The sequence below is a fragment of the Hemiscyllium ocellatum genome, chromosome 15, assembly GCF_020745735.1.
Source record: "Hemiscyllium ocellatum isolate sHemOce1 chromosome 15, sHemOce1.pat.X.cur, whole genome shotgun sequence".
Taxonomy (NCBI): Eukaryota; Metazoa; Chordata; class Chondrichthyes; order Orectolobiformes; family Hemiscylliidae; genus Hemiscyllium; species Hemiscyllium ocellatum.
In genome coordinates, this window is record NC_083415.1 from 43,726,462 (window position 1) to 43,749,092 (window position 22,631).

Sequence of the window (22,631 nt, forward strand, 5' to 3'; positions counted from 1 at the left end):
ATCAGCTTGGGGAGTGTACAATGATTGGTGGTGTAAATGATACTATGAAGTTGCAAAGCAACATTTTGGCACTGGAAGGGGCAAGAAGGGGAATAATTGGGGCAGTACATGCCTTTACAGGTGGCATGGTGGCTCACTGGTTAACACTGCAGTGTCTCAGTGCTGGGGACCTGGGTTTGATTCCAGCCTCTGGTGTCTGTCTGTGCAGTTTGCATGTTCTCCCAGTGCCTGCGTAGGTTTCCAATTGCCTTCCACAATCCAAAAATGTGCAGGTTAGATAGATTGGCCATGCTAAATTGCCCTGCAGTGTGCAGGTTAGGTGGATTATCCATGGGAAATGCAAGGTTATGAGGAAAGGGATGGGGCTGGATCTGGGCAGGAGTCGATGCAAAACTCTCTGGGCTGAATGGCCTCTTTTCACACTGTAGGGATTCTATGAGTTGGTCCTAGCAAAATTTTTATTTTCTTGCCACTTCACCAACTACTCTCTCATTGGGAACTTTTCTCCACCCACCATAGTTAAGAATTTCAAATACTAACAATTGGAGACTTAAGGGTTTCAACTTATCAACTTCTCAATTACCTTCCCCCCCATTCAGCTAAGAAACGTTTCTAGTTTTTTTTGACTTAATGGTAAGGTCTTAGGGAGTGCTGCTGAACAAAGAGATCTTGGAGTGCAGGTTCATAGCTCCTTCAAAGTGGAGTTGCAGGTAGATAGGATAGGGAAGAAGACATTTGTTATGCTTTCCTTTATTGGTCACAGGAGTTGGGAGGTCATGTTGCAGCTGTACAAGACATTGGTTAGGCCACTGTTGGAATATTGCGTGCAATTCTGGTCTCCTTCCTATCGGAAAGACGTTTTGAAACTTGAAAGGATTCAGAAAAGATTTACAAGAATGCTGCCAGGGTTGGAGGATTTGAGTTATAAGGAGAGGTTGAATAGGCTAGGGTTGTTTTCCCTGGAGTGTCGGAGGCTGAGGGGTGACCTTATAAAGGTTTACAAAATCATAGGGGCATGGATAGGATAAATAGACAAAGTCTTTTCCCTGGGATTGGGGAGTCCAAAACTAGAGGGCATAGGTATAGGGTGGGAGGGGAAAGCTATAAAAGAGACCTAAAGGGCAACTTTTTCAGTTAGAGGGTGGTACGTGTTTGGAATGAGCTGCCAGAGGAAGTGGTGGAGGCTGGTACAATTGCAACATTTAAAAGACATTTGGATGAGTATATAAATAGGAAGATTTGGAGGAATATGGGCCAGGTGCTGGCAGGTGGGACTAGATTGGGTTTGGAATGTGGTTGGCATGGACGAGTTGGACTGAAGGGTCTGTTTTCATGCTGTACATCTCTATGACTTTATGATGTGAAACTGGAGACAATAGACAATTGACTTGGTTGTGTGGGTGCCTCCAATTACCCCAGTCTAGGAGCAATTTGATGTAAAGATGGAAACAAGGGGGTGGGCTCTGAAAATTATTTTCCTGCCCTTGCCTCTGACGCCTCTCCAACTACCAACTTAATATATCCCTCACCTCACAGAGAAGCATACTCACTTAACTTCTCAGCACTGGATCTTCCTTGGGGGAAGCTTTCACCAAAAGGCTTTTCGGAACCAGTAGCAACCAGCCTCTGATTGGTTGGCAGCATCTGGTGACCCAGGTGCCAGTGTCAAAATTTGTGATAGGCTGACAAAAATAACAAGGCTTTGCCAATCAGTTCTTAAGCAGCTGATTGGCACACGATGAAGGGCTTTAGCCCGAAACGTTGATTTTCCTGCCCGTCGGATGCTGCTTGACCTGCTGTGCTTTCCCAGCACCACTCTCATCTTGACTCTAATCTCCAACATCTGCAGTACTCAGGTTACCTCAGCTCTGAAGTGCATATTTTTTGCCATCTAACATGCTCACCCCACATTTAATATCAAACATGGTGGTGGGCGGTGGGGGGGGGAGTGGGGAGGTCTCATCTTTCAACTTTAACCAGAGGTATTTTTAAAAATTCCTCTTGATTCTATTTGAAATAGGTTGTCATGTGTTTTCCCCAAACCTTTGTGAGATCCAAATTAAAAATAATCTGCAAAAGATTTATCTGGGGTTAAAACGATATTAATGCTTACTCATACATTCAAATTTGGGGGAAGATAGTCACATCACATATGCACTCAAGCATACAAGGAAAAAGATTACAATTTAAGAATGCCTTAACAGAAATCAAAGACATGGAGATGGTGCACATGATTAATGTCCAAGTGTAGAAATTCAATATCTTGTGAAGGTAACTGTCTTTCGGTTTCCTGATTTCGATGAGAACCATTGGCTGAATTTGAATTTTTAGAGATTTTTTTGAAATTGATAAAGCTGCAGCTAGATAATATTGGTGTAGCGACTTGGTCCACTTTTCACAAATGCAGGGTTTCCTCCAGACAAATGTTTTTGAATGGGTTAAGGCCTGAAATAGCTTAGCTCAACCGAGAATGTTTTTTCTCTGCACAACACCAATTACAATAAATGTGGATGTTAATGAGCTGATTGAATGTTAGCAATTAATGAGATATCCAGCGGCTACAATTCATCTTTTCAGAACCTGAGAGGTGGGGTGGGGGTGGTGGTGGTGGGTGCGGTGAGTGGAAGAAAGGGTTGGCCATATTATCCAGGCATCTATTAGTGTATGTTCCTCTAGCCAGGGGTCCAGTATTATCCATGTAATATTTAACTGATGAAAATCAGGGAACAGAGGAGATCCAAAGAGATGTAAGTATAAACACACAATAAAATGTGCAAAAAAAAATCAATAAAGGCTAGTGGAACATTTATCTTTAAAAATAGAGGACTAGAAAATAAAAGACACAAACCATACAAACTACACAAGCAACACATACCTCCAATAAAACCATGCTGTGCAGTCTAGTGTAAAGTTCTGGGCACTTTATTTTCAAGGCTCAGGAAACAGTGCACGAGGAATAGTATTAGGTTCTAGTGATTGTGTTATGAGGAAAGACTAGATCATGTGGGCTTGTATTTAACAGAATTAAGTAGATAAAGGAATGATTTTGTGAGGTTTCAAGAATTTTGACAGAAATTGGGAGCATCAGTGGAAATGTTTTCTGTTGACACTAATGTCTAAAACTAGAGAATACTTTCTTTGAAGCAGAGTCAGGCTAATCAAGACACAAATTAGATTAGATTCCCTACAGTGTCGAAACTGGCCCTTCGGCCCAATAGGTACACACTAACCCTCTGAAGAGTAACCCACCCAAACCTCTTTTCCCCTCTGAATAATGTACCGAATTGACAATTTAAGCATGGCCAATTCACCTGACCTGCACATCTTTGGACTGTGGGAGGAAACCAGAGCACCCAGAGTAAACCCACGCAGACACTGGGAGAATGTGCAAACTCTACACAGACAGTCACCCGAGGTTGGAATCGAACCCGAGACTCTGGTGCTGTGAGGCAACAGTGTTAACCACTGAGCCACCATGCTGCCCCAATTAGGAAGCAATTTGTCACAAAAATGCACTAGATGCTACGTGAATTAATCATTTTTTAAAATAGAGATCTAGTCTTCCTTCCAGCTAAAGACATTAAGAGATATGGAGCAAAGGAGGGTGAAAGGAGTCCAGATGCAGCTCATCCATGACCTCATTAAATAATGGAAAAAGCTTGCGGGGTCGAATGGCTGAATTTTATTCTTGGTGTTTTTATTCAAGATATGATACATATAAATCAATGCACAAAGCACTGCCTCAGTTCCTATAAAACTGACAATACAAATTGTTGTATAAATCACTACATAAAGTACTGTATCAGCCACTATAAAAGTCATTGTATAATGTGTTGCATGAGTTGTGGAAATCGGACTAAGTGCTAAGTAACTGGCTATATATCAGGCACTAAGCAAGTCCTCGTATAATGTGCTGTTGAATCACTATATAAAATGCCTTATAAGTTGCTTATATAGTCTAAGTTGATGCTTTAAAATGATTACATAGCTATTAACCTTTATTTAAGCCCAACATGAAATGAAACAGGCACAGTAACTCATAGAAGTGAAATGTAAATATAAAAGTTCACTTTGATTGAGTTATCTATATTAAACCAACTGCTTGAGGAAATTCTAATCGTAAATTTAAAAAGTGGCTCATTGCTTCTGGTCTTATTTGTAAACATTTCTTGAATTTTAGAACATTAGTATTGAAAGCTCTTTGATGTGGAGTTTAAATACATTTGTTCACATATCTTGTCTTCAAGTGTGGTTTCCATCCACTTTATTAATAAAAGGAAATAAAATAATCATCACGTGTTTCACAATTTGTGAATTCCCTGCTTAGAGCTGTGAAAAATCTATTGATAGCTCGAGCTGTTGGTGCAGGCATTGCAGTGAGGCATCTGCTACTTTATATTTGTGAATGTATTAATGAACCTGCTGCAGCCTTGTACACATGTATGTGCTTAATGATGTCATTTTGTGTCACTTCACCACAATTTTTAAATAAGAAATCAATTTTGAGTCTCACTAGATAGATCATAAATCAGTTTCTCACAAAAATAAAATTGCACCAAGTTTGACAGTGTACAGACAGATATCCGTATACCATAGCCACTAATTGCTCTGTCACTATCTCCAGTGATATTTCATTGTCCATCAACATTGTGAAAGTATGCTTGCAAAAGACAGAAAAAAAAACACGCTTCTTCATTGAATATTCATTAGATCTGTTCAATATTTGGCAGGGCCACTTCTTCCTCAAATTTCTGGCTTATCTTCGGAATGTTTATAATAGAATTGAAAGCAGAAAATAAACATGCACACTTGGCTATCAAATAACATTTAACATGAATAACTATGTTTCCGTCACAAATAGACATGTTTAATAACAAAGAAATATAATTTAACCTGCAAAAACAAGATATTAAATCTTGTAGTAATTTCTGGCTTTTAGTGAAGAAACCTGACAGGTTTGTTAAATAAATCCTGCAAAAAGAGTAAGTAATTGTGTACTTGCCATAATGAGAGATGCCTGTTTGAAAACTGTCCAGATGACAGAGTTGAGGTGTTCTAGGCTTCCTGCCTCTAGTAGATGACAAGGAAGTGGCTTTGAGAAGAAATTGGATCTGATGAATAATCACCAAAATCAAAACATTAGCTCTATTTTTTTCCCACAAATGCTGCCACGTCTGCTAAGTTTCTGCAATGATTTCTGTTTTTCCATTGGATCATATACTGCCCTGTGGGCATCAAAACACCAGCCATTGCCATCTTGAATAGGACACTGAGATAGGCAGTCTGAGCATGTGCCTGTTTCAAGCAGAGCCATTTGTTGCTGTACAACAATGTATAACTTAGGCGCCAGTGTTGAGAAAAAGTATTGATGGAATGTGAGAGACAATACTTCATTTAGAGCTCATCAAGTGTGAGGATATTTTTGTGATTAAAACGTTACAGTAGAAATTTGAAGTGAAGCTCTCGTTCCTTGGAGCACTGCAGCTTCAGCGTGTTGTCTGGTTTCTTTTCTTGTATATTCCTGAATACATTTACTTGGGAATAAAAATTATCTTCAAAGTGAGAAACATTGGGCAGAATCTTCCTGGTCCTTGAATGATGTGGGCAATGGCACGTTAGTTGGAAAAATATGGTGAGATCAGAAAAATGACATTCTTGATGACAAGAAAAAATGTCTGACTTGCATTCCAAGGATTAAAAGGTAAGATGATTGTCTTGCTAGAGAGTTGTCAGAGACCTATGTGTCTGCATTAGCATCTCTTTATTACCTTGTTTCGTTGCTTGTTCCTCTGGGTCACCATTTCAGCAACATTCCTCAACATTTCAGGGCATGCTCAAGAAGCAGTGATTGTCTGCATTCTTCATCCATGAAAATTGGTATCTGACATGCACTCACTTCACCATTCATCATGGCACATTTCTGGCTTACTTATAGTGAGCTCACCAACACCTTTCACTGCAATGCCTCAACCAGGCCATTTTGCACACAGGGACAGGCAACCATCTCATAGAGTCATTGTCATAGAGATGTACAGCACGAAAACAGACCCTTTGGTCCAACACGTCCATTACAACCAGATATCCTAACCTACACTCTTCAGTCCAACTCATCCATGCCGAACAGTTATGCCAACCTAAAGCATTTACTGACTTTTCACTTGCTTGGATGCTCACAGCATCTCCACTTTACCTTCAGTCAATACCACGCATACAGTATGTGTTAACAGGTTCCATGGCAAATACTGATTGTGCTCTACCAAATGGCCACAGACACGTATCAGAAGACCAGCCTCAGTCAAGTCAATAGGGGTGGTCATCAGTCAGGAAGTTACACCACAGTCAGTCAGTTAGGGCTGCATCCAATATCAGTCCATTGGCTTGAACACTGTCAGGGTCAAGGATTGCATACCCTTACAGTCTAAGAAGTAGGCCAAGGTCACTTATGAAGTGCAACCTCTGTTGGGATTTTAGTTAGAGAGGTGTATGGTCATCAGTCAGAAAACTAAAGTCAAAGGTGTGGTGTTGGAAAAGCACAGCAGGAATGGATGAAGGGTTTATGTCTCAAACATCGATTCTCCTGCTCCTTGGATGCTGCCTGACGTGTTTTTCCAGCACCACATTCTCAACTCTGATCTCCAGCATCCACAGTCCTCACTTTCTCTTAGTCAGAAATCTAGTCAGTCATTGATCAAGGCTCTACCTCTAAGTCAGTCAAAGGAGTGAGCCATGGTTGGACCTGGGCTTCTGACACTGTAAGTCAAGGCAGATTATCGGGCTGTTACAATGATGGGCAAGGCTGACCTGGGACATCATCACTGACCAGCTGGAGCAAGACCTGTAACCTGAGTGGGTGAATGGCCATCCTATCCCAGTACTTATCAAGGTGACAACTGCATTAAATGTTTATGAAATTGACTGCTTCCGAAGAACCACTAGAATCCTGTGTGGAATCTCTCAATCCTCAAACCACAAATGTAGCAAGATTATTACCAACACAATTTATGTCAGATCATACCACTTCATCTCATTTCTCCTTGCCAAGGCCCCAAGTGCCATAACCCAGACAGTAGGCTTTGCCAACACAGGTGCTGGGTGCTGAAGACTGTACAGGTCACCATGTGAACACCAGAACATAATTTGACTGACTTCAATAGGAAAGGCTTCCATTCAGTAAATATAAAGGTTATCAGTTATCATAGGTACCACATTTTAGAGGTCTGCACCAAACAGCCTCTATCATGGAATCATAGAATCCCTACAGTGTGGAAAGCAGGCCATTCAGCCTATTGAGGCCTCATCGACCCTCTGAAAAGCATCTCAAAAACCTAAACTCTGCTAATTTCTCGCAATTCTGCATTGCCCATGGCTAATCTGCATAGCACATCCCTGGATACAAATGGTTATTTAGCATGGTTAATCCATCTAACCCGCTGAAAGCTGCTGATGCTTATATCCTTGAGAATTCTCATGTTTCTGCCTCATTTCAAGAGCTAACTGCCTTAGAAAGATAGTGTATGACAAAGGGGCTACCCTTTGCAACCTATGGCCAATGACACCATTACACAATCCCTGGCTGAGGCTGAACATTGATACAATGCAGCCCAGTCTTCCACCAGGACCATCATGCAGCAGATAATAGCCTCCTGAAGATGATGTTCTGTTGCTTGGTCTAGGGAGGGTCTTGCAGTATATTCCTGACATTCTATGCTGTGCTCTGCACAATTGGAGCAGGAAAGAGAGGACATACTGGATGCTGAAGAGCTACAGAGGGTTAGCAGACCAATGTTTGCTGTGATGCCCCACATTGAACAATGAAAAGAAGTTCTGCATCACTGGATTTTAGACAAAGAGGAGCACACCATTAGAAATAGCTTTATGGTACTGAGCTCAGTTAACATGCTTTATTTCATTCTTGTAACTGCAATTACAACTACAGATGATCAGACTTGTGATGATGTGAAAAGGCAATACATTTATAATTGTGCTGTCAGAAACTTTTCATTTCTCTCCCACTGCATGTGAAGTGAAGGGCCATTCCTTGCTGGTAATGGTGGATCTAGTACACAGCTGGGCTTGAAACATGATTCAGGGGAGCAACTCCTGGAAAGTCCTAGTGGTAGTGAGTACTTGTGCACTGTTATGCACACAATATCACAAACACTGCATATGTAATGAGGTGAGCAAGAGAGAATTAGAGTTATAGAGTCATAGAGCACAGAAACAGACCCTTCGGTCCATGCTGATCAGACATCCTAAATTAATCTAGTCTCATGTGCCAGCATTTGGTCCATATCCCTCTCAACCCTTCCTGTTCATATCTCCATCCAGATGTCTTTCAAATGTTGTACTTGAACCTGCCTCCACCACTCCTTCTGGCAGTTCATTCCATGCATGCACCACTCTTTGCATGGAAAGGTTGCCTCTTAAGGCCTTTTAAATCTTTCCTCACTCACCCTAAACCCATGCTCTCTCATTCTGTACTCCCCCATCCCGGGGAAAAGACTTTGGCTATTCACCCTATCATGTCACTCATGATTTTACAAACCTCTATAAGGTCACCCCTCAGTCTCCAATGCTACAGGGAAACAGCCCCGGCCTATTCAGCATATCCCGATAGCTCAAATCCTCCAGCCCTGGTAACATCTTTGTAAATCCTTTCTGAACCCTTTCAAGTTTCACAACATCTTTCCTATAGGAGGGAGACCAGAATTGCATACACAATTCCAAAATTGTCACAACTTGCTAGACCTCACAGATAGAAACTCTCCATGTAACAATCTGAAATGAACCCTTTGCTGGTTTTTGGTTAATTCAACTCAGTCTATTTTGTCATGTTCCCATATCCTTAATGCTATGTCACATTTGCACATTAAGTACGGCCCAAGCCATAATATATGGTATTGAATATGTGTATGCGAATGAATGGGTGTCACACACTGTCATTTGTACACAAGAAACAAATAGAGAAATTTTCTTTCTTGATTGCTTTGTGGAATGGACAAACATTTGCAATTATGTCACTGTAGTTATCTTGCAGAATTACAGTACCAGTACAGATTATAGTTTGTCCCAAATTAAAATACTTAAAATTAATTCATTTACATCAGAATCTGGTCCCTCTGTCAATATCTCATTGTGATACATTGAAAAAGGTAAATTGCTTCTTGATTAAATCCACTTCTGTATTTTGACTCATCCATTTCTACTACAGGTCCTTTTTATTTTGCACGACAATCAATTTAAACCGAGACTTATTTTATTTGGTTATGGGTTCATTACCCACACATCGGAATTCAGCAATATTTCAATAGAAAATCTATCATGATAGGTCGTGTACCAAGCCCAGCACAGACATTTGCTCCCACTCAATTGTTACTTCTGCTATTTGACTTGCCAAGTTGATTGCAACAAAAACTTATAACTAATTGGTATAGACTGTAATACAAGCCCTGCAAAGCACAGGCTAAATATCTAAATAATCTCTGATCTATAATCAGCTCAACAAGCACTGTGATAAAAGCAGTGAGACACAAAATCATAGATTTAGTGTTAACGGAATAATCCTCTTCTTTATGCCTCAAATCAATCAATAGGATTTATCCAAGTATTTTGGATAACTAAGTAATGCCTTAAATAGACCATGCAGGAAAATCACTTTGCCATTGTTTAGACTCTTTTGTGGCACAACAATAAAAGATCCTGACTTGCTATTCAATTTACTTGTAAACTATACTGTCATAGAGTCAAGAAAGCAGACCTTTCGGTCCAACCAGACCATGTCGACCATAATCCCAAATGAAACTACTCCCACCTGCTGTGTTTGGCTCATATTCCTCCAAACATTTCTATTCATGTACTTATCCAAATGTCTTTTAAATATTGTAACTGTACCTGCATCCACCAATTCCTCTGGAAGTTCATTCCACACATGAACCACTCTAAAGAAAAATTGTCTCACGTCTTTGTAAAATCTTTCTCCTCTCATCTTAGGAATACACCTCTTAGACTTGAAATTCCCCACCCTAGGGAAAAGACACCTGTCTTTTCACCTTATCTGTACATCTTATGATTTTATAAACCTCCATAAGGTTATCTCTCAACTTCCTATGCTTCAGTGAGAGATATCTCAGTCTATCCAATCTTTTCTTATAACTCAAACCCTCCATTCCCAGCACCATCCTGGTAAATGTCTTCTGAACCCTTTCTAGCTTAATAATATCCTTCCTATAACAAGGCGAACAGAACTGGACATCTCAGAATAGGTCTCACCAATGATCTGTAGAACCTCAACATGACGTCCCAACTCCTAAACTCAAAGGTCTGAGCAACGAAGACAAGCATGCTGAACACCTTCTTAACTATCTTATCTGTATGTGGTGCAAACTTCAAAGAATTATGTACCTGAAGTCTTGGGTGTCTCTGTTCAACAACACTGCCCAAGGCTCTACTTTTAATTAGATAAGTTTTATCTTTGTTTGCCTCATGTTTATCCAAATTAAACTCCAATCAATATCTTCAGCCCATTGACCTAATTGATTAAGATTCCACACATGAACCACTCAGTCACTGTCTTCACTGTCCAGTGTAACCACCAATTATGGTAGCATTTGCAAATTTACTGACTATACTTTCTATATTTGCATATAAATCATTTATATGTAAGGCAAACAAAAGTGGATCCAGCACCAATCCCTGTGGAACACTGCTGGTAACAGGTCCCAACTCTGTAAAACAATCTCCACCGTCACTCTCTATCTCCTACCATTCAGCCAATTGTGTATTCAACTAGCAAGCTCACCCTGAATCCCATGTGATCTAACTTTACTAATTAGTCTACCATATGGAAGCTTGTCAAAGGCTTTACTGAAGTACAAGTAAACAATGTCTACGCTTTGTCCTGTCTGGAGAAGAATGGCATAAATATCCCCATCATTATTTTGTCTTATGCTACAAGGGTTCGATGAAGTCCAAATGGTCAGTATTGATATTACTTTACTGCATGAATGGTTCACAGCTCTATTTCCTTCTTGTTGCTATTCATGGAGCATTCTTCTACTGCTGTGATATTAATACTCAATGAATTTGAATCAATGATTAATATCCAGCATCACTTCCAAACCTGTTGTTTTATTCTAACATTTTTCTGTTTTTATTTTATACAAGCTATATTTGCAGTTTCTTTTAATATCACCATTGCACTTAAACTCACAATGCTAATTTTAGATTGGATAGATCTTGCTGACCATACTCAAAATGCTGAATTTTACCAGTCATTTTGGTGAGTCTCATGGAAGGTTTTTGTCTGCAACACTAAATGTGTTTTATCACGTAACGTTCCCATACTCACCTCATTACATATCCACCATTGTCCTATGGTGCCCTGGATATTGTATTCTCCCACTCACTGTAGGCAAAAGCACCTGCCATTTTTGTTACCTCCGGGGATCCCTGGCATTGGAGTCATTTTTAAAACATAGTTATGTACCATGTCAAGCACTGGGAGGCTGGAGCCTCCCTATAATTTTCCCCACACAATGTCAAAGGAATATCCTCACCTCATTTGATGTCAGGGACATAGACTTCCTGGTGGACAGTGCGACGTAAAGGAAGGCAGCCTGCATCTACCTGGAACTGCAGAAGGGACTATAACACAAGTCTATGCCAGCCTGGTTTGAGGTTACCAACAATGTCAATGTGGTCTCCACAGTCTAGAGGCACACCCAACAGTGCTACAAAAGGTCAATAACTTTCCCTATTCCAACACTGCTACTGTACCCACCTCCCACCAAGGTTCATGGTCTCACACTTACTGTCACAATAAACATCTTCCCTTGCTCTCATCCACTCCCACCCCACATGCACTAGTAAACATGCATAGCCCTGTGCCACCTACCCATTCACTTATGACAGCTCACCACTTTCCCTACTTGTACTAGCACAAAGAGCTGTTACATGCACATTCATCTCGCTCAATCACTGCCATGTGACTTATTTCCAAGTGAAAATGGGGCACAAGTAAGGAAGAGAAAGTCAGGATGGGGGGGGGGGGGGTGTTGATGTGTGCCCACCATTAGGTTTTGCACCCTCACAGACGAGTAAACCCTGGTCCTGACCTATCAAGGGCGATTGTTCACACGGTGTCAATCTTCATGTCCCAGCAACCATTACTGTGCTGCTGTCTCTTTACCGCCACACTGAATGAACACTTAACATGTCCAGTCTTCAACTCCTTGATCTCTTTTCTCTGTTTTGTCTCCTGTAGGCAGCAGCAGCATCTGTGTGGTCTCAGTGACAAGAAGTCCAGTCCCAGTACACATCTTCTCCACCATCTCTGAATAAGAACACACAAGTACTTGGGACAAGTACCAGCAACTCTGCCTCCTGCATGCTCAAGCAGCTCAAAACAAAGTTCTGATCTGAGACCTTTGTGCCAGATATTGTTTGTGAGCTCAGTCTTCAGTAAGCTGACACTCCTGTACCCATTGCTGCAGTGATGAGGATCAGGCAAGTTATGCCTGAATATTCGCTGAGCTGAATCTGATAAAAGGCTGAAAAGATAGCCCTGAAATTGGGCTGCAAAACCAGAGGCTCGCCCATCATGGTCATTTGTGGCAATCCTGATACAAGTCAAATGGCTACCAAGTATTGGTCTGGCTGGCCCTTTCAGGCAGAAGTCCTGTATCCAAGAACTGCTAACTCATCAGAGACAGTGATCAGCAATGCTGAGAATGCAGTTGCATTGGATCAGTAACCACAGAGGAGGATCCAGAGAGGAGGTATACAGGTAGGTCTTACCCCAACCTGTCAGTAAAGTCTGGGGGAGGGAGGATGAGGTTTTGCTCTTTGATCTATAGGGTGTTTGATCAAAATGCTACCCCCTCCACCACCATCACCATGATTACTATTGGTCATTATTTGCCCACTTTAGGGCCTCAGTTGAGGTTCATGCAAAATGACCTTCCCACTGCTGACTGACTTGCAGGGAGCTGAGAAAGTGACATGTTCCCAAACCCTGCCTTTTATCCTTCCAACCTACTCCCAAATCTTGGATGAATTGCATCCATCAATCGCAGATCTTGCTTCTATGCTTCAGTTTAAATCTTTTGAATACATGAAAGTAGAGTGTGTGGTGAGAAGCAGAGAGAAGGTTTGAGATGCCTGGATCTGCAGCCTATAAATTCTAAAAGGTGGTGAGATAACACAGAGTTGGATGTGAGAAGATGGATTCGGTGAGTGCATCCTATCACCCTCAATGGTTTTAATCCAAGTTCTGGCTGTGGCATTATCAATGATTATCAGTACCACTTCCCCCATGATGGTAAGGACATGTAGCCATGCCTGTCCCTGTCAGTTTAGGAGCTGCTGCCACCAGTTATTCTGCAAGAAAATGAAAATCAATTTGTCAGTGTAATTTAATATGGAGTTTGGGTACTGAGCCTCCTGCAGGAGAATAATTGCCCGTGTTTACAAGTCACGGGATGTGGACTTGCATTTTGCAGTGTATTAGGATTTGTTGAAAATATGTCTTTGAGCTGTGAATCAAACTTGATATGTATTGTTGAAGGGTGAATGAAGAGGTTATTAGTGGAACAGTGTGTGAAGCTAATGTTCCCTTGTAAGGAAATGGTATTGAAGATGTCATTGAAGATTGAAGGAGCCATTGACCTTGGCCCTCTCACAAGTCCATTAAATATCTTACATTCACTTCAGAGGCTAGACTGCTGATATAGATGCCACTACTTTCTTCATTTCTGCCTGAGAGAAAGGAACTCTTTCCTCCAGTATACCTCCTGCATCCAAAAGCTTGGGATATGCTGCATGATCTATTGCACCACTTCCAATGTTTTTCCTGCACTTTTATGACTGGGAGCCACTTCTGCAGCCAGAATACACATTGATTTTTAAGAGGTGCAGGTTGGCATTAAGTAATACTTGTCTCCCACATACTTGGGTCCCTTTTACATTTTTCGGCCATTCAATACTATATTCTGTATGTCACTTTTTTTAGGTGAGCAGACAGCACAATTGTTGCAGAATAATAATTATATTTATCAAAATAATGCATTCAAATTGCAGTCAAATTGCAGATTATTTAAATTTGAACACTGAACAAGTTAGAAAGACAGACTTGGAACTTAGGGAACAGCGTCAAGATTTTAAAAGTAAGAAAAAAGAATAATTGTCAATTATTGCAGCAAAAGAACTGAAAATTAAAGGCATGCCCATTTTATCAGTGGGTTAGGACTTGCTAATTAAAGGGTTGAAAGATGTTGGTTGAAAAACCAGAACAACTTGAATCCTGGGTTGCATTGCTAAATTCGTTGAGTTCAAATTCCCAGTGCAATGCTAATAGTGTACATAGTCACAAAGCATTTATGTTTGACTGTCATGACATGATTATCTAAAGCTCAGATGCATTATAGAGGCAGATGAAGAAGTCAAACATGTCAGAGGGAAGAGGGAGAGCTCTAAACATCACAATAAGCCAGAATTCTTCAATCTCAAAAAGCGATCTTTCAAACATGGCTTTACAGATATATGCAAGATAGTTCTCAGAAAGAAATCTGAAACAATACCTTTTGCGCAATAGGACAAGAGGGTGTATGTTCAGGGTTATATAGAATTCCAGTGTGTGTTATGAAGGCTAACATACTTAGCTGATTAAAAAATAGATTGTTACTGGGGTTGGTGTCCTGGAAGAATGAGTTGCAACATGTTGAAGGACCTTGTTCATCCAAAATTTATATTGTGATTTATTTTCATTCAGGCCATTTCACATCACGACATAATGCCGTGAGTCAAACTTCATGGAAGCATGATCACCCTATAAAAAATAATGGCATAAGATGACTGATTTCATCGCAAGGGAACAAGTTACTGCTCAACACTTGAGTTTTTCTTACATCTGTAGTTCATTCAATGCAAAATAATGGGCATAATAAAATAAAATGGCAATATGTCATTAAAGTTTAAAGCTAACCAGAGATGGCTCTCAGAGGAGGAGGTGGTGGTCTGCAAGATATTTATTACATATATTATAATATCCTGTAGATATGGATAGCCTCCTATTCTGATGCACCTTCAAACAGACTGCAGATTTGAAAAAATTGATTATTTCTTCGGCTAATGTTCTACAAGCCTTAAACATGTTGCTACTCATAATAAAATTAAATTTTCAAACAATACTTCTATTTATATGGAATATACACACCAGTATCAGTCTTCTCTTTGCTTGATTACTTAACGTAATGAGGTGTACTACTGAAATGCAGAACATTAATTAAATCAGTTTTATTGGGCCAATTAAAACTGAAGTTGGTGTCTAACATTTAATTAATAACACAGCAGCTATTAATTCTGGGTGCCAAAAAACGACCTTCCATTCAATGTTGCTTACCATAACCTGAGGAGATTCTAAAATGTTTCACAGGTAATGAATTATATTTTAAGTGTTGTGATTGGGCAATGTGAGAGAACGGCAGCAGTTAATTTGCACTTAGCATGTCCCACAAACAGCAATATGATAAATTATGAAACTCTTCAGTTAATTCAAGAATTAATCAGGTATCTGCCAGTTTTTCTTTGAATAGTGCTCTAAGATCTTCTATTGTCCTCTGAGAGGACAGACAAGGTTTCATTAGACTTTACTTGAAAGGCAACTTTTCTGACACTGCCACACTCTCTAAAATTTTGTATACAAATCTGAGAAGAGAGCTAAAACTCACATCCATAGACTAACAGACAAGAGTTTTACCCCTGAGACCTTAAAGAGGTCACTAAACAGTCAAGCATTTTTTTTTCCTGGCCATATTTTAACTCAAGAGCACAGCATTGTTGAAATGAAGAAATTCATTGAATCCCTATAGTGTAGCTCAACAAGTCCACATCAACCCCCGAAGAGTATCCCACCCAGACCCACTTCCCTATCCAATTACTTTACATTTCCCCTGACTAATGTCCCTAACCTACACATTTAGATTAGATTAGATTACTTACAGTGTGGAAACAGGCCCTTTGGCCCAACAAGTCCACACCGACCCGCCGAAGCGCAACCCACCCATACCCCTATATTTACCCCTTACCTAACACTACGGGCAATTTAGCATGGCCAATTCACCCTGAACACTATGGGTAATTTAGCATGGCTAATTCACTTAGTTTGCACATCTTTGTGTCTGTGGGAGGAAATACACGCAGACATAGGGGGAATGTGCAAACTCTACAAAGACAGTCGCCCAAGGCTGGAATCAAACCTGGGTCTCTAGTGCTGTGAGCCAGCAATGCTAGCCACTGTGTTACCCTGAAATGCAGGTACTTTTGTAGAAATTCTGATATCTTAATTATTGAATGCATGCCAATGAAATAATGGTGCAGCGAGCATTCTCTGAACCTCATGGGAGGCCTGAGAAACTTATGGGTAAGTATGTAGAGTGAATGCAATGTGGAAATCAAAATTGGTTTGGTATCACCACAAATGTAGAGCTCACTTAGCGACCCTGACTAGCCATGCTTTCATCTTATGAAGCATATGCCATGGCATTTTATTTGAAAACATATATAGTCTTATTCAGGCTTGAGAGCCTGAACACCTATTTTATTTTCCTTTACCAAGAAATAAAACCAAAATGTGGACTTGATTTGCCATGTTCGAGGCATGGAATTTTAGGAGGATGGTAGGTCAGTTAGCGCACAGAAAATAGACACTGGACTGCCGATTTCATAGGCCATCGTCTGGATGGGGCATACAGTCCCATTTGTCTAATAGGTTTAGCCATGGAAGAGATCAAATTGTTTGGATAAATAGAGCTCGGAGGCGATATATTGTGCTGCTCTGCCACTGTAATAGTATAAAACTTAAGTGGTACATTTTTCTTTTGCCTTGCAACTAAATTTAAAATTGCCTCCAACCATTGATGTTGGGCATTTTACTCCAACAAGAATGAGAATTGAACATCTATTCTCCCAAATATCCTGGAGAGTTCTAAAAAACACATGGCTTACTTTGCAGAAACTGAAAATTACAGTGTTGTGAACTGTGGGAAACATTCAACAGAGATGGACTACTTTTATCTTAGGTTCAGTGTGGAATTTATAACTGTGGGTAGCAACATTTTATAAGTCTGCATTTAACATGATTAGATTCCCTACAGTGCAGAAACAGGTCCTTTGGCCCAACAAGTCCACACCAACCCTCCGAAGAGTAACCCACCCAAACCCATTCACCTCCTCCCTACTAATGCACCTATCACTATGGGCAATTTAGCATGGCCAGTTCACCTGACCCGCACATCTTTGGATTGTGGGAGGAAACCAGAGCAACCAGAGGAAACCCACGCAGACACAAGGAGAATGTGCAAACTCTACGCAGGCCAGGTGAATTGGCCATGCTAAAAAGCCCATAGTGTTAGGTACATTAGTCAGAAGGAAATGGGTCTGGGTGGGTTACTCTTCGGAAGGTTAGTGTGGACTTGTTGGGCTGAAGGGCCTGTTTCCACACTGTAGGAAATCTAATAAATAAATAATAAAAAACAGTTGCCCGACTCTGGAATTGAACCCAGGTCCCTGGCACTGCAAGGCAGCAGTGCTAACCACTGAGCCACTGCCATCTCCATGGTGATATGAATGCCATTTTTTTCCACATCACAAAGTTCCTGCATTATCTTCTTGTGGATATTTGGAGGTAAACATCTCTGGAGAAGGTTGTATTGAACACAGGGCTCCTAGTCAAGAGATAGGGGCATCATCACTTTAGTAGCAGACCTCTTTAAGAAGATAGTAAAGCAACTAAATGAGAAACTTTTCACATTGGATTGAATTCAGCTGCTGCCTCTAAGGAGACTGGAACCTAAATCCAATGTCTTAGACAGCTCAGTCACACTGCCAGTCCTTATTATTTATAAGTACCTGTAGTGTGAGTCAACCTATTGTGACGCCTTGAGAGTTTCCAGCACAGGTGGGACTTTCTTGCTCAGAGGCTGGAACACTACCACTATCACAACAGCTGTTCAAATTATTACTTATAGATACTTATATTCAAACCATTCAGACATTTTATGAAACAACCCTGGAGCAGGGCATTATAGTTCCTTGTTGTTTGTTAATATTTTTTATTAACCTTCTCAAAATGTCATCAGACACCCGAAGCAAGTAAAACCTGAAAGGAGGCCTTCTGGTTCAGAGGCAGGGACATTACCAAAATGCCACAAAAGCCCTTACATGTCATTTGTGTAATGTGACTGGAAAAGCTTTTAATAAGGTTGGTTTCTGTCTGTTACCTAATATACTTCAAATCTTTCTCTATATTATTTAAACATTAAACTGAGAGAACTCTGAATGCTGGAAATCAGAAACAAAAACAGAAATCGCTGGAAAAACTCAGCATCTGTGGAGAGAAAGCAGAGTTAGTGTTTTCTTCAGAACTGATGGTATCTCAGAAATGGTTGGTATCGATGCAGAAGATACAATGGGAAGGGAGGGGGAGGAGTAAACAACAGGTGGAGATAGAGCACAAAGAGGGAGAAAAATGGTAGGGCAGACAAAGGAGTGGGTAAAGATCAGCTTGGGAGAATGAATGGCCGCTAATGGGGACTATTAATAACTGACAATGTGTTGTGTATGGTAGTAGCCCATGGGATGACAAGCCTGGTGGGTTTATTTGAACATTGTTTAAATATTTTTTTTAAAAAATCAACCTATCCAGAAATGTTACCACACCCCTCTGGAGCAAATGGGCACATGAACACAAACCTCCTGGTTCAAAGGAATGGACATTAGCACTGTGCCACAAGAGCCCAATATGAATGGATACTGAATACAGACTAATTAGGTTTAACTGTAGTCAATTTGTACTAATTTTAGCTTGTTTGAAAAGAATATGTTAACACGAGCTTACTGATTTCCTCCTAATTATGTACTAAATTATCACACCTGTCCACTTGGTAGAGACAAGAACTTATCAAAGCATAAAGTATCCAGTAACTAAATTAGAAACAAGAGCATTTAGATGCTGATCACAGATTATTGTGCTGTTGAAAAGAAACAGATATAAATGATGTGGAGAACTAAAAACGTGGAAACATCACCAGTTTGGGAAAAGTTAAAAAGTGGGTTATCCAGAGTCTTTCTTCACAATATTTTCCAATTTGGTGCTACTCAGAATTGGTGCAATCGTTATAGAAGGTCACTTGTTTGCTCTTTCAGTTGGCATATAAAAACTAAAAGATAGTCAAATAAAGTCATATATGTACTGAACAACAAATGCTGGAGATCACAATGGGTCAGACAAAAATCCATGGAGAGAGAGCAAGCTAACATTTTGAAACTCGATGGCTCTTCATCAGAGCTGGTAAAGCCATTTTGATGAAGACCTATTTAGACTCAAAATGTTAGCTTGCCTCTCTCTCTGTGGACACTGTCTGACCTATTATGATCTCCACCTTTTCTTGTTTTCAGTACAGATTGCAGCATCTGCAGTAATTTGCTCCTAATATTTGTATTTGTCAGTTATTAGATACTGGGGAATAAACAAATATTTCTAATTTTAAAAATGGTCACAAGATTTCTTTGAATCAATTTCTTTCCCCAAAACTCTGAATCCATGTTTAAACTGGATGCTCAATTTTTTTTGGTGCTTAGAAGAAATCTTCAATCTTTCAATGAAAATATCACTCAAAGTCATAGGGCTAAATATTGTTATACTTTTTCCAGTCAGGTTTGAAACAAAATGAACTTAAATTGCCTGTTTTCAAACTGGAGATCAATGAATTACAATATTGTTCAAATTATGTTATTTCCTTGACAAAATTTGAAGTGTTTGTTTCATGAATCTAGACAAAATATCTGCCTATTTTAATCTACGACTGAAGACACATTTCAAATCTATTACACTTGGGAAAATTATTTACACTGTAATCGAAAACAAATGACATTTAATGAACTTGATTCACAAAACTGTCTTCACTTGGAAATCCATTCTGTCTTTGATTATTGGATCTGATTCTAGATGATTTCTGAAGGAAAATATATTTTTACTTATTTAAAATCTTGAGGATGATTTGATCTTCAAAATCTGAAAGTTAACTTCAGTTTTTCATGCTATTTAATTGACTGAGTCCCATTTTACATGCTACATTTCAGTATAATCTGACTCTAATGATCACATCTTATTTAGATAAGCATATTACAATGATCACAACACATTGTTATGGTAGAAACGCAATACAATTTCTCAGACATAGTTTGAAATAAGTTCGAGACCATTTGTTTGAACTTAGCACATTCTAACCTTAAGTGGCTTGTGAGACAAATACAACATTTACACGGCCAGCAAGGAGAGAAATGATTTCCCCAAAACCCATCCCTATTATCCCCACTACCACAAGCATCTGGAATAAATTCCTAATTAATATTTGATATTTATATTGCATATCTTTACAAAAAAAGCCACTTGACTGGAAACATTTTTGAGTCTAACTTATGTTTCGTGGCATTTGGCAGTTAAGTAACATAACTTCAGATAATTTATGTATATCAATGCAGAGACTTTGGGTAAGTTAAGAGCTTGTGGAAGAACAGCGAAAATTGGACAGTAATTGCCCAGCTTCTGCATTTAGCTACCCATTTGCAGACACTGTGAGTTGCTGATTAATTTACTTCTTGATAATGGCAAGTGGTGACAGTTTAACGCTAACCACTGAGTCAAAACTAAGTAAAGCATCATAGGATGGTCTCCCTCTCCATTTGATGAAAAAAGGTACCTGCTGAGGGTCCAGGAATGACATAGAGAAATAGACATCCAGAGAGGTACAGTTTAGATATGTTGGCCATGCTAAATTGCCCATAGTGTCCAGATAGATTAGCCATAGGATATGCAGGGTTGCATGGAGAGGGTAGAGGGTGGGTCTGGGTGGGAAGCGTTTTGGAGGGTCAGTATGGACTCAATGGGCTGAATGGCCTATTTCCACACTGTAGGGATTCTATGATTCTAGTCTGGAGACCTGCCTTGCCCAAACTGTGCTCTGAAAAGATATTGCTCTGTAATATGACCCTGACAAAGCTATCAAATTTATATTAATTTTTCTGGGTGGAGAACAGAAATCCTTTTTGTTTGCAGTTGGCAAAGGTTGAGGTCCTAGGGACTTATTAGGAGAATAAAATCACAAGATTTCACAGTATTAAAGAAATACAATGAACTTTACAATACAATGTTTGGAATAAAATAATCTACATACATGTATTTAACTTACGTTCTGAAAACCAGAGTTAACATGAGGTAAAAATTGGAAAAAAGACTAACTGTGTCTGAACACGGCACTTTAAATGGTTGATGCAGTCAAGATGAATCCTACAGATATCTTAGCAAGTCCCTTCGGTATTAGTGAATTTGTAGGTAATTAACTTACTCAGAAATGTTGTCTCCCTTCCAAGGGATTCCAAGTCTTCACATTTTGAGAATCTGACTTTGAAACTCATTTATAAGCTACTTCGTTGAGTGCTGCCTCAGTGACTGCTCACATCAAGGTTCTTCAATCTCTTTCCCTGAGATTGTGTTTCATTGTATTCTTGAGGGTACACAGCGAGGAACTAATTCAAGGGTACATTTCAAGCTCTTTCACAGATAGATACTAGGGTTGGGAAAGTAGCTATCAGCAAACTCAAACAAATACTGATTGAGGCTTTCCTCCACCCTACTCTCAGATGCATGGTTTCCATGGACTGCACCTGCACTGATTGCCTGAAGGCTGCTAATGACAACATTTGTGCTGTGTAAAGTGACTTCTTTGTTTGAACACCCTCTCAACTTTAAATTATCACTGCAACTAACTTCTCCTTACAAGCACACAGATAAGTTGAAACCAGAACGTCTTCATAAGCTCCACCCATTTCTTTGATAAGATAGCCTGCTCTGAGCTAATAGAGTTTGCTGGCTTTCAGAGTTCACTGAATGCTTTTATTTTTAGACAATTTAGCTCAAACTGCCAAAGAAACAAAAAAATAAAGTAATCATCAGGGCTTTTGTGTACTTGTGACCAGGCCATCAATTTGACAAAAGGCAATGATAATAGTCTGACTCTCACTTGGTCTACTGACAGCTTCTCAAAACTGTAAGCTAAAAGAATTGACAGCAAATCTATACTATTTTTGAAAGGTTTGCCACAAACTTCAATCAGCCAATGAACTCTCATATAAGACCTACAATCAAGGTTAGATAATCAAGAGACATTCAACAACCTGTAAGGCCAAAAATGCATAATGACAGATGAAGGCTGACATACAGTTCATGTTACACATAACATGCAACATATTCTTTTGAATGTTCTGATCACCTGACAGTGATAATTCAACACAAGGTTAAATGTGACAGCTCTAGTTTATTATTGCAAATGTACATCTCCTCCGTAAGGACCCTGATTGTTTTTGATTAATATAGCTGCAAACATTTTGCTCTTTGCACCTGTAATTATTTGCATTTGATATGGCACCTTATGAAATGATAATGACATGAATACAATATATATGCAAATATCAGAGCAATTTTACTTAACCAAGGCAATGGAAGTTTCCACACACCAACAAACTATATTACTCCACTGGACTTTCAATAACACGTCCTATTGCTTTTATCTAACTTG

General features: G+C 39.7%; 1 protein-coding gene across 1 annotated transcript in view; it reads right to left on the bottom strand.

Moving 5' to 3' along the window:
* The window catches only part of ptprt (protein tyrosine phosphatase receptor type T), a 1,408,195-nt gene that overhangs the window by 777,614 nt on the left and 607,950 nt on the right, over positions 1–22,631 (bottom strand). The gene's annotated exons all lie outside the window — the stretch shown is intronic.